Source organism: Lygodium microphyllum, chromosome 27 (assembly GCF_053477565.2).
Source record: "Lygodium microphyllum isolate KBCC chromosome 27, Lygodium_microphyllum_v1.1.10, whole genome shotgun sequence".
In the NCBI taxonomy this organism is placed as follows: domain Eukaryota; kingdom Viridiplantae; phylum Streptophyta; class Polypodiopsida; order Schizaeales; family Lygodiaceae; genus Lygodium; species Lygodium microphyllum.
This window is the reverse complement of record NC_141161.1, coordinates 68,238,144-68,248,580: the sequence shown is the minus strand read 5'-3', so window position 1 is coordinate 68,248,580 and position 10,437 is coordinate 68,238,144.

The following is a 10,437-nucleotide window of genomic DNA, read 5'->3' as shown; positions in this document are numbered from 1 at the left end:
GTGCCAAAGTCCTAGTAGTTGTCACTAGATTTTGAGTCCTCATTCTCAGCAACCATATCCTTTTCTACTTCATCTTCCATATCTTCCTGGCTAGCCCTTGTATAATGGCCACTATTTTCTTACAGTTCTGATAACTCATATGTAGTAGATTTGTGCCTTTTGAATAATTTGATTATTTTTCCCACTACTAGAAGTTTTATGGATATCCCATATAGCTTGTTGAATGCATAAGAAACATTATCAACACCTGTCTTACCACATAGGGTCCGAGCCATCGTCTAGAGACTTTACACATGGCACTATGCTAGTTGTCTAAATTGCTATCATAAACCAGTACCCAATCCCCATCTTGTATGGTTCTTGGCCTCAATTTGTGTCATTTTTCAAACTATTTTCTGTTCTATCTCCTTGTTACCCTTAACTTTGCAACTGTTTTCTCTATCTCTTTGGACTTTCTTTCCAACTGTCTAATACTACGTAAGGTCAACAACTCTTCTCAATCTCTTTGGACTTTCTTTCCAATTGTCTAATACTACATAAGGTCAACAACTCCTCTCAATTCAACTCCTCTTCCCAAGATAGCACACTCTATGTGACTGTCATCTCTTCTATTGGCATGATATGTTTTTGACCATGCATCAATTCAATAGGCATATATCCTATAACAACACTATGAGTTGTTTTTTTAGTCCACAAAGCATAAGAGAGCAGCTGTGACCACTCTTTTACCTTCTCTCCACATGCTTTTGCTAATGCCTTCACAATAGGTAGATGACTTCTTCTACTTTTGCATTTTCTTTAGGGTTATAAGTTGAAGTAAAGGTAAGATTTATCCTAGCCTTGCAAAGAAATCATGGGCTTCATCTGCATCGAGTTCACCCCTATCTATTGTAATTTTTCCCACACAGCCATACCAACAAAAGATCTCTTCTAAGAGAAAAATACACATTGCATTTGTTGTCTTGGTACATAGAACTCTCCCTTCCACCCGATTAGTCAAGTCTTCATGGGCAAGTACGAGATATCTCATTTGCCAAAGACATGTAGGCATCGTGACTAAATCCAACATCCACTTAAAATGATGAGAGAAGGGATATGTAGGCTGCAATCCATCCTAATGTCTCACATATGAATAAATTTGACGTGTCGTACATATTTCCACAAAGTGAGAAACATCCGTATACATGCCCTACCACCAATGTCTTTCTTTGATCTTTGCAAAATTACCCCGAACACCTCTATGGGCCAGCCCATAAGCTTTCATGAGATTCTTGCATAATGTTTACTTGTGAAGCTCTATCGCCTAGAACTCACAATGACATACCTGTTTCTTCTTAGCATGTTTCCACAAGTACCCATCTTTCAAGAAAAACCCATAGGCTTTTCTCTTGATCTTCTTAAACTCCTCATCCAACCACTTGTCTCTTTTTGTTAATGTGCGCTGAGGTATTGACCAATTCTCAACCACTCTCTTCAATATTTTGCTTTCAAAAACACTTCTACACAAGATATATAACATTTGAAGTGTTTTCTCTTTGGTGTCCAAGCTTCTGTTTAGTGTTGTAGAAACTCCTTGCATTGCTAAATTCACTCTTATAACACTTGTACTTGATAAACCAGCTACTATATTTATTGCATTTGATGTTGTCCTTGCATTCATAAGAGATGTACTTGTAGTTACAATGGCTGCCAATTCAATCTCACTAATCAAAACATCATTTTTAATTGCAAGAAAGTCATCGTCTTCTTCCTCATCCATCATTCCACCTTCATTCTTATAGCATGTCCGAGATAACATGTCTACCACTAAGTTATCTCTTCTTGCAAGATGTTGAAGTTCAAGGTTCAAAGATTTTATGTATGCAATCCAACGAAGCATAGCAATGTCCAGGGTAGCACAACTAGTAATCATACCCAATATAGACAAACAATGAATCTCAAATGACTACACAAGCACCCATAACATACTTCTTATCACATTTAAGGGTTGTCACAATTTTCCATAATTCTCTTTTACCTATTGGATACTTTCTCTACCATTTGATCCATACTCTAGCACCAAATTGAATGGCATATATTTGCTCTTCCTCATCATTTTGCTCAATTTCCCATCATGCAATCTTGATTGGACTCATATCAAGAGTAATAATGATAGGCTTTCCATGTGAATAACCCTCCTTTCTCAATGTAGGAGCATATTTCAAGAGCCACTTCAATTTCTTCATTGCTTTTTGGTGCTTCCTTTCCCAGTGAAACCTTTGACCTTTCCTCAAGAGAGAGTTGATATAGAGCATCAACTACACGTGCAAAGTGAGGGATCCATATCAAATAGAACACACATGCACCCAAGAATCTACGCACCTCTTAGATACATTCGTGTATACATCTTGCATTCTATCAATTTCATCTATTTTCATTGGTGATCCTCTTTGCCCATAGGGCCCACACATTTTCCCAACAATCAAAACATTTTCAACTCGAAAGAGTGACTTTTGTACAGAAAGAGTTAAATGCACCTCTTCTAGATGTGTCAAAATCCTTTCACGATCCAAAATATGGTATGCAACAATATTGAGAGACTGGATTTTAGGACTCGATTTGGACCCATTCTTGAAGCGATAGAGCCCATTTTTGGAGCCGAAAAGTGCCCGATCGGCATTAAAGAGCCAATTTTCATGAAAAATCAAACATTGGCAGATGGCCAAGCTAGAGTTTTTCTAAATGCATTTCAATGTCAAGAATCCAACGCAAGTCTTGGTTCATTGATCAGAGGTTGTCTTGACCCTCCATTTAATCCTTGCAAGGTTTGGCATTGTAAAGCAACCACTATATTTGAGAGCTGAAAAGTGTATGACAGGGCCCAAGTTTATAGGTTTCAATGTCACGAAGCCAACCGTCCAGTCGAATTGCAAATCAAGTCACTTTGCACCCCCAAACAGGCCAAAAACCCTTTTGCAGGAGTGTGAAAGTGGTTTTTTTGAAGTGGACATTTTATAAATGAAATGAAATGAAACTCTAAATGAAAAAAATATGTCGAGATGTAGGGAGGGGCGTTTTTTGATTGATGCCCCATTTTTTGGGGCGGTTTTGTGGCTCTTGGATGCTCAATCATGTAGAGAGAGAGGGGGAAATCCCTGATCTATGCAAAGAGGGCAAGATTTTGATGGTAACCATGTGCAACATGATGAAGGGAATAAAATTTTTATTTTTTTTCTTTATCTATCCTCTCCTCTCTCTCCCATAAGAGGCAATTCATGTGAAAGAAGCCCGATTGATGAATGCTCGTCCGCCGGCGTAGTATCAGATTACTTCCAAATCGAGTGGGACTAAATATGGTTGATTGGAGAAGGGCTGAGCATTAATGGTGGACTGCTTTGCTATCCTAAATCAGACTTTAAAAAGCCTGCAATAAGGAAAAAACCGGTAACTCTCTTTAAAGAAGAAAAATGGCTCTTTTTTTTATATTTTATTGGTCAAATGGTGTTCACATTGGATAAAAATTGGTAGATATGTTGTTTGATGTTTGTTTGAGGGTTGTGTGGAAAAAAATCAGAATACATAATGTGATAATGCTGAAAATAATTTTCTAAAACTTGAAAAATATGTATTTTACAAAGAAAATGAAATTTTTGTCATTTCGAGTTTGATAAAAATGATGCATGAGGGATGAAATGTGAAAAATGAGTGATTCTTAGTTGTCATAATCAACAAAAATAGAAAAACTAGTAAATGCTCTATTTTCTTGATAAATAAATAGAAAAATTAGAAAAAGAGGGAGAAAATAGGTTTTTTGTACTCCGAAAAATAAGAAAAAATATGGATAATGTTTGTGCATGTTTGGCAAGGTTGAGACATGAGATATAGCCTCGGCTTTTACCCTTTTTTAATATGATTTAGTGCATCTTTATTACTTTATATATCAAAAATAAATAAAAAATAAAACCCTACACCTAAGCAACACAGCACAACCTAAAAATTAGAGGAAAAGGGTGATGTTAAGAGATTAAGAGGGCTGAGAGGGTTTGAATCTTTGAAATATTTGATTGTGCATTCTATTTAGAATTGCGATATTTCAGTTTAAGGGGCTAGTAGCACGAGAAATCGGTGCTAGTCTCCATATATTGAACCATACGTTTAGTGAAGATCATGAAAGGGCTGTTTTTCCACATCACAAAATGTGATTTGATAAATATTGTTTGTGCACTAGGATCATATGCACTATGCATGACGCATGACATGGTATAATCTGTTGGATGCATAGCACTTGTATGATGAACATTGACCAACGCTGAGTGTGAGGAGGTCCTAAGCTGTAGGTTAGTTGTATGGTTTCCTTGGGAATGTTTGGTGAGGATCTATATATTCCTGGATCGTAAAAAATAAGAAAATAGTGGAGTTTGTGCATTGTATTTTATATGCTAGGTAGCGCATCTTGGGGCGAATCCGCTTGATTTAGAAGAGCTACAGTGGAGCCGCGACAGTCAACCAAGAGGTGCTTCCCTATGTTTGTGATACGAGGTGTTATACCTATATGTTATGGGATCTCCCTCTGAGGAGAAGGGAAGGTAACCATTGGATTGTATCCTACTACAAACACAAAATTGATATTAAAGCTTAGTGTAGTGTGAGCCTTAGACACTCTTGGCCGCGAGGCCGTGCGGAGTGTCTTGTGTGTCTTTGAGGTCCAGCTAGTGCTAGAGAGCCAGTGTCGGGCCTGTTTTAGGTCCTGACAATTATGGTTGAGTATGAGGCTGAAGAGGGCTCCAAGATCTTCATGCTAATCCTTTCATTTAGCAAATCCATTAGCTTTGGTAAGTAAGATTTAGGCACTGGAATAGGCCTCAAGTTCCATGGTACATGTGACATAGTAAATATTACCCATAGGAGAGACAACATTTGGATCCACACAACCTATTTTAGTAGTTGAAATGCAAATGCTTTCCCATGTCTAGCCAACATTTGTACGCAACAGTCTCTTTTAGTAGGCAAAAGAAACTCCTCTTAAAACTTTTAATTCCTGTAATGTTTTAGTTGTAAAATAATGACCTATATCTTTAGGATCTCATAGGCTTTGGCTGTCCTTGCACTTTCTTATACAAACTCTCACTATTTGGTGAAAGTGGCAAAGTCATTGGTTTCACATTTTTGTCAACTATCTTATACTTTGTCTCCACAACTGCTTCAACCCATTGTAATCCTTTCTGCTAAGAAAACAATGCTACAACATCATACATGTCCAAACAACATATTGACAACACTCTATTTTCAACCTCATTTTCTACATGCATAGTTGTTGAAATTTCACTCATAGTGTTGGTAATATTTAATCCATAAAAGAGACCTAAAATCATTGCACATAGAGTGTTGTCCTAAAATCACATTGTAATCCTTTCTACATTAAAGAGACCTGTAATCCTTTCTGTAATCCTTTCAACCCATTGTAATCCTTTCTGCATTAAATCTCAGTTCCTTAGCAGCCCATTTATTAGATATGTGTTTAGCCTTGCACATAGCTTCCATAGGCTTAAACCAACATGAATTTTTTGCTGTAAATTGAGAACAATCGGTAGTAAATACATGCTTCATTCCATCAAGAGGTGAGTGCATCCTTTGAACAACACTAATGTAGCCTTTCATTACAATAGTGCTCATCAATGGAAAGTTGGGTCTTTGAATTCCCTTGCATTTGGAAGCAAAGGAGATTCTCGAAGCGTATCCCGATTCCTAGGATGATTAACACAAATGGTAAGAAATTGGTCAGCTTTCCTCCCATCCTTACATCTAACTCTTGCATAAGCAGAACCATCATCAAGCACCTTTGTTTCCATACACACTCCCGTGATATAGGGTTGTCTTAAAATCATTGCATATGAGGAACTATCTTGCACAAAGAAGTGATGATCTTCTTGTACATTACCAATCGGTACTTTTACATTAGGACATGAAGCATAAAGCTTCGTTGAAGAACTATTTGCATTCGTCATATACCAACCGTGATCAATGTCCACAGGCCATGCACCATTCTCATACAATCCACACTCAATGACATTAATCTTGAGCCCATGGTCAAGTAAAGCAACACAAGGAGTTTCACACTCCCCTATTCTTGGTACCATTTCAGTGGTCGCCCTTGCCCAGTGATTTCTTGTATAATGACTTTGAGGAATAAATCCTCAAGTCTCTTCCCCATATTGTTGCATCTGCCTTACTCCACCATGCATATTGCTACAAGACAATGCATTTTTAGCCACTTTCTTCTCTTTTCCATATTTGTCCAACACTGATTAGCTGTAACATGCCTGCCTATGGGCTATCCAAGCACATTTTTAGCAGTCCATTGAGAGATGAGTCTAAGCATCACTGCCCACTAGCACTCCCATGGAATGTTATAGGGTTTGTGGCCTAGGGTTTCTAGAGTCCACCCCACAATGGAACATTCATGGCCGAACCCACTAGGATCGACCTGAAATTTGGATTCCTAGCAGTCAAGGTCTTGTGACAACATTCTAGTGTCGGGTCCTCAATATCCTACTTTACACAAAGATACCTAGGCTGAAGCAGATCCATTCTGCACTTGGTTCAAAGAGAATAGGAAATGAGAGGGATGCGCCACTCAACCTCTCTACCTGTAGGCCATAGTCCCATTCTGGTTCCCTAAAATGGCATGAATCAGGGTTCTAATCTAACAATTTCTAAGGGTTGAATGTCGGTAAAACCTTATGAGAAGCCTCCCACTTCTCTAGGACCACCCTAGACACCTATTGGGGGTCTCGCACACCGGCTTCCCTCAATATGCATTCTTTCATTATTTAATTAGATCCTACCACAATTACATGTGACATTTAAAGTCAACTTTCTTAATTAAGCCTTTTAGGGAATAGGGTTCATTTACATAGTTTATAGCACAGACACAAATACAAAGCAAGCAATCCTTTTGACAAACAAGCTCAAATAAGTTCCTTAACTTATCTTCAGGTTAGTCTTTGTCTCCTACCCATACATGAGAAATTATATATCCCTTCTACCTTACAGAAGTAGCTGGTCCAAATCACATGGCACCACAATTTCCATCCTTTATCTAGAATAGGAGCTTCTAGTGCCATAGACGTTGGGGCCATGGAGGTCTTTCAACTCCATTCTGGACTTGGCAAGGGGCGTCCAGAGCTCCCCTAACCTACAAGCTTCCCAGGAGTGAAAGATTATTCCTGTGGTTTCCCTTTTCACCACTCAATCTTCGGCCCCTGAATCGAGCAGTGCCCTTTTTGGGTTGATCCGCGAGCAGTGCGATCATGGAGGTGATCCACTCATGCATAGAATCTTTCCTAAATTAATTCATTTAAGAATTAGGCACAGTCAAAGCAGTTAGCCTTAATATCATCTTCCAGGAAAACATTCCTTTATCCCCATGTCCATTTGTCATCACAGACCTGTCAACAATCACGTGGTGGGGAGACTTGCTCAAGATGCTGCACCAAACACACACAGAATGCACAAGGAGAAGCTCACTCAAGAGACAAGAAGAGAGATGGAGGCCAAAACGTTTTCTTGCTGGTTTCTTCTTCTTCTTTCACACAATTTACAATGTACACAAAGTATAGAAAAGATACAACATAAAGGAAAGTGGCCTACTAAGTCAAACAATGCATAACCGACTATACTAGTCGACTGGCGCTATAACTATGCCAGCTGTAAATAGGTGTAACAACCTGAATATAATAAGTAATGAGTCAGTGGCTATGTGAGAGTCATAATGACCATCGATGTGCTAAGTGTAGACGTGTGGATCCATCTAACCAGGCGGTCCATCATCAATGTCCACATGTGTTGAGCTTGTCATCTCAACACTCCCCCTCAAGCTCAACTACATCTTTGCAACTCCAAGTAAGCTTCGAAACTTTTGAAGCTTCTCTATACCTAATGCCTTCGTGAAGATGTCAACTATCTGATCCTGTGTGCTAGCATACACCAAGTCAATCTCACCTGCTAGTACCTTCTCTCTCACAAAGTGGTAGTGTACCTCAATATGTTTTGTCCTGGCATGGAACACAGGGTTCCTAGCCAACTGTATACTGCTCATATTGTCACAATAAATGACAACTGGACCTTCCACCTGCACATCCAAATCAGCCATTAACTTTTGTAGGCATACTACCTCACATGCTGCAACAGCAGCACCTCTATACTCAGCCTCTGTACTCGATAAAGCAATTGTAGATTGCTTTTTGCTGCTCCAAGCAATTGCTGCACTACCAAGAGAGAACATGTATCCATTGGTAGATCTTCTATCAGACATACTACTAGCCCAATCTGCATCTGTGTATCCAAACACCTATACATTTGTACCTACCTCATAGAAAAGTCCATAATCTAATGTGGACTTCACATATCTCAATATGCGTCTGACTGTATCCAAATGTGGCTTTCTAGATACTTCCATAAACTGACTCACAAGACCAACAACGTAGCTCAAGTCTTGCCTTGTAATGGCCATGTAGATCAAACTCCCCACTATCCTCCTGAACATAGTAGGGTCTTCTATCTCATCCCCAACATCAGCACTCAACTTTACATTCTGCTCCAACGGGACTGAAAGTGGTTTGTATGCTATCATACCATACTTGGACAACATATCCAAGCCATACTGTCTTTGGGACAGCCATATACCATCATCACATCTGATCACCTCAATGCCAAGGAAGTACCTTAGCTCACCTAAATCCTTCATCTCAAACTTCTTCTTCAAAAAATCCTTGACTTCAACAATCCCACTATCACTATCACCTGTAATAATCAAGTCATCCACATAGATGACTATGATGACCAAACCTGCATCTCCCTTTCTCACATAAAGTGATTGATCAGCATCAAAAACATAAAATCCAATATTGACAAGATACACTCTGATCTTGTCAAACCATGCTGTAGGTGCTTGCTTGAGCCCATAGAGTGCCTTCTTCAACCTGCACACATACGTGGGATGCTCTAAATCTTCATAACCTGCTGGCTGATCCATATACACTTCTTCCTGCAAATCACCATGCAAGAAGGAATTCTTCATATCCATTTGCTGCAACCTCCGACCTTTGGCTGCTACCAAAGCAATCACACATCTGACAGTTACCATCCTAGCAACTGGACTGAAGGTTTCATCATCATCTATGCCATATGTCTGGGCATAGCCTTTTGCAACTAGCCTAGCTTTGTACCTACTAATAGAACCATCTGCATTGTGCTTAATCTTATAAACCCACTTACATCCAATTTCTTTCTTGCCCTTTGGCAATGATACTAGATCCCAAGTCTTATTGGCCTCTAATGTAGCCATCTCCTCATCCATTGCTGCATCCCAATGAGCATGACCAACAGCCTCCTCAAAACATGTGGGATCAATATCCTCAACTAGTTTCACCATATAAGCATAATGGTGAGATGCATAACCTTCAAAACTAAATCTTTTAACATGGTATCTCACCTTGCTAGACTTGCGTACCACTGGATCACTCAATGGAGTCTTTGCATTAACGCATGCTCTCTGCACACATGGAGTCCTCACTAAAGGAATGCCAAGCTCATCATCCAAGCTCTCTGAGCCACTGGAGTCTCCATCAAGAACTGCATCAATGCCTTTTGACACTTTATTCTTTCCTTTGTCTTTGCCTATAATGCTACTAGATGCACTTGAAGATGTAGAGGTACTCCTTAGTCTCCCAGACCAAGGACTACCAGATGATGTCTCTGGTCCACTAAGAGTCAGTGATTCTTGCTTTTAAGCCTGCACATGAGTGTCATGATCATCATCATCATCCAATGCATCACCACTAGATGCATACCAACTGCTCATTTCATCAAAGATGACATCCCTGCTCACTCTAAACTTACATGTGATAGGGTTATAACAACGATACCCTTTCTGTTCTAAAGAGTATCAAATAAAAACACATTTTTATGCCTTTGGATCAAGCTTCTTTTGCAACTCATCTGGCACATGAACATATGCAATGCAGCCAAACACTTTCAAGTGTGAGACATCAGGCTTCTTACCTGTAAAACATTCTTCGGGGGTCATACCATGAACTGCAGCTGTGGGGGTTCTGTTCATAATATAAACAACAGTATGAACAACCTCAAACAAAAAATGCTTAGGCATATTCTTTTCAGCCATCAAGGTGCGTGCAACTTCTGCAATATGCCTATTTTTCCTTTCTGCAACCCTATTTTGCTGTGGGGTATACCTGCATGTGAACTGTCTCTTTATCCCATGAGACCTCAAAAAATCACTGAACTCATTCAAGAGGTACTCTCCCCCTCCATCTGACCTCAAGCACTTTACTTTCAAGCCTGTTTCTCTTTCAACTGCAGCCTTGAAAGTTCTAAAGTGCTCAAACGCTTCACTCTTTTCCTTCATAAAATATACCCATAGCTTTCTAGAACAATCAT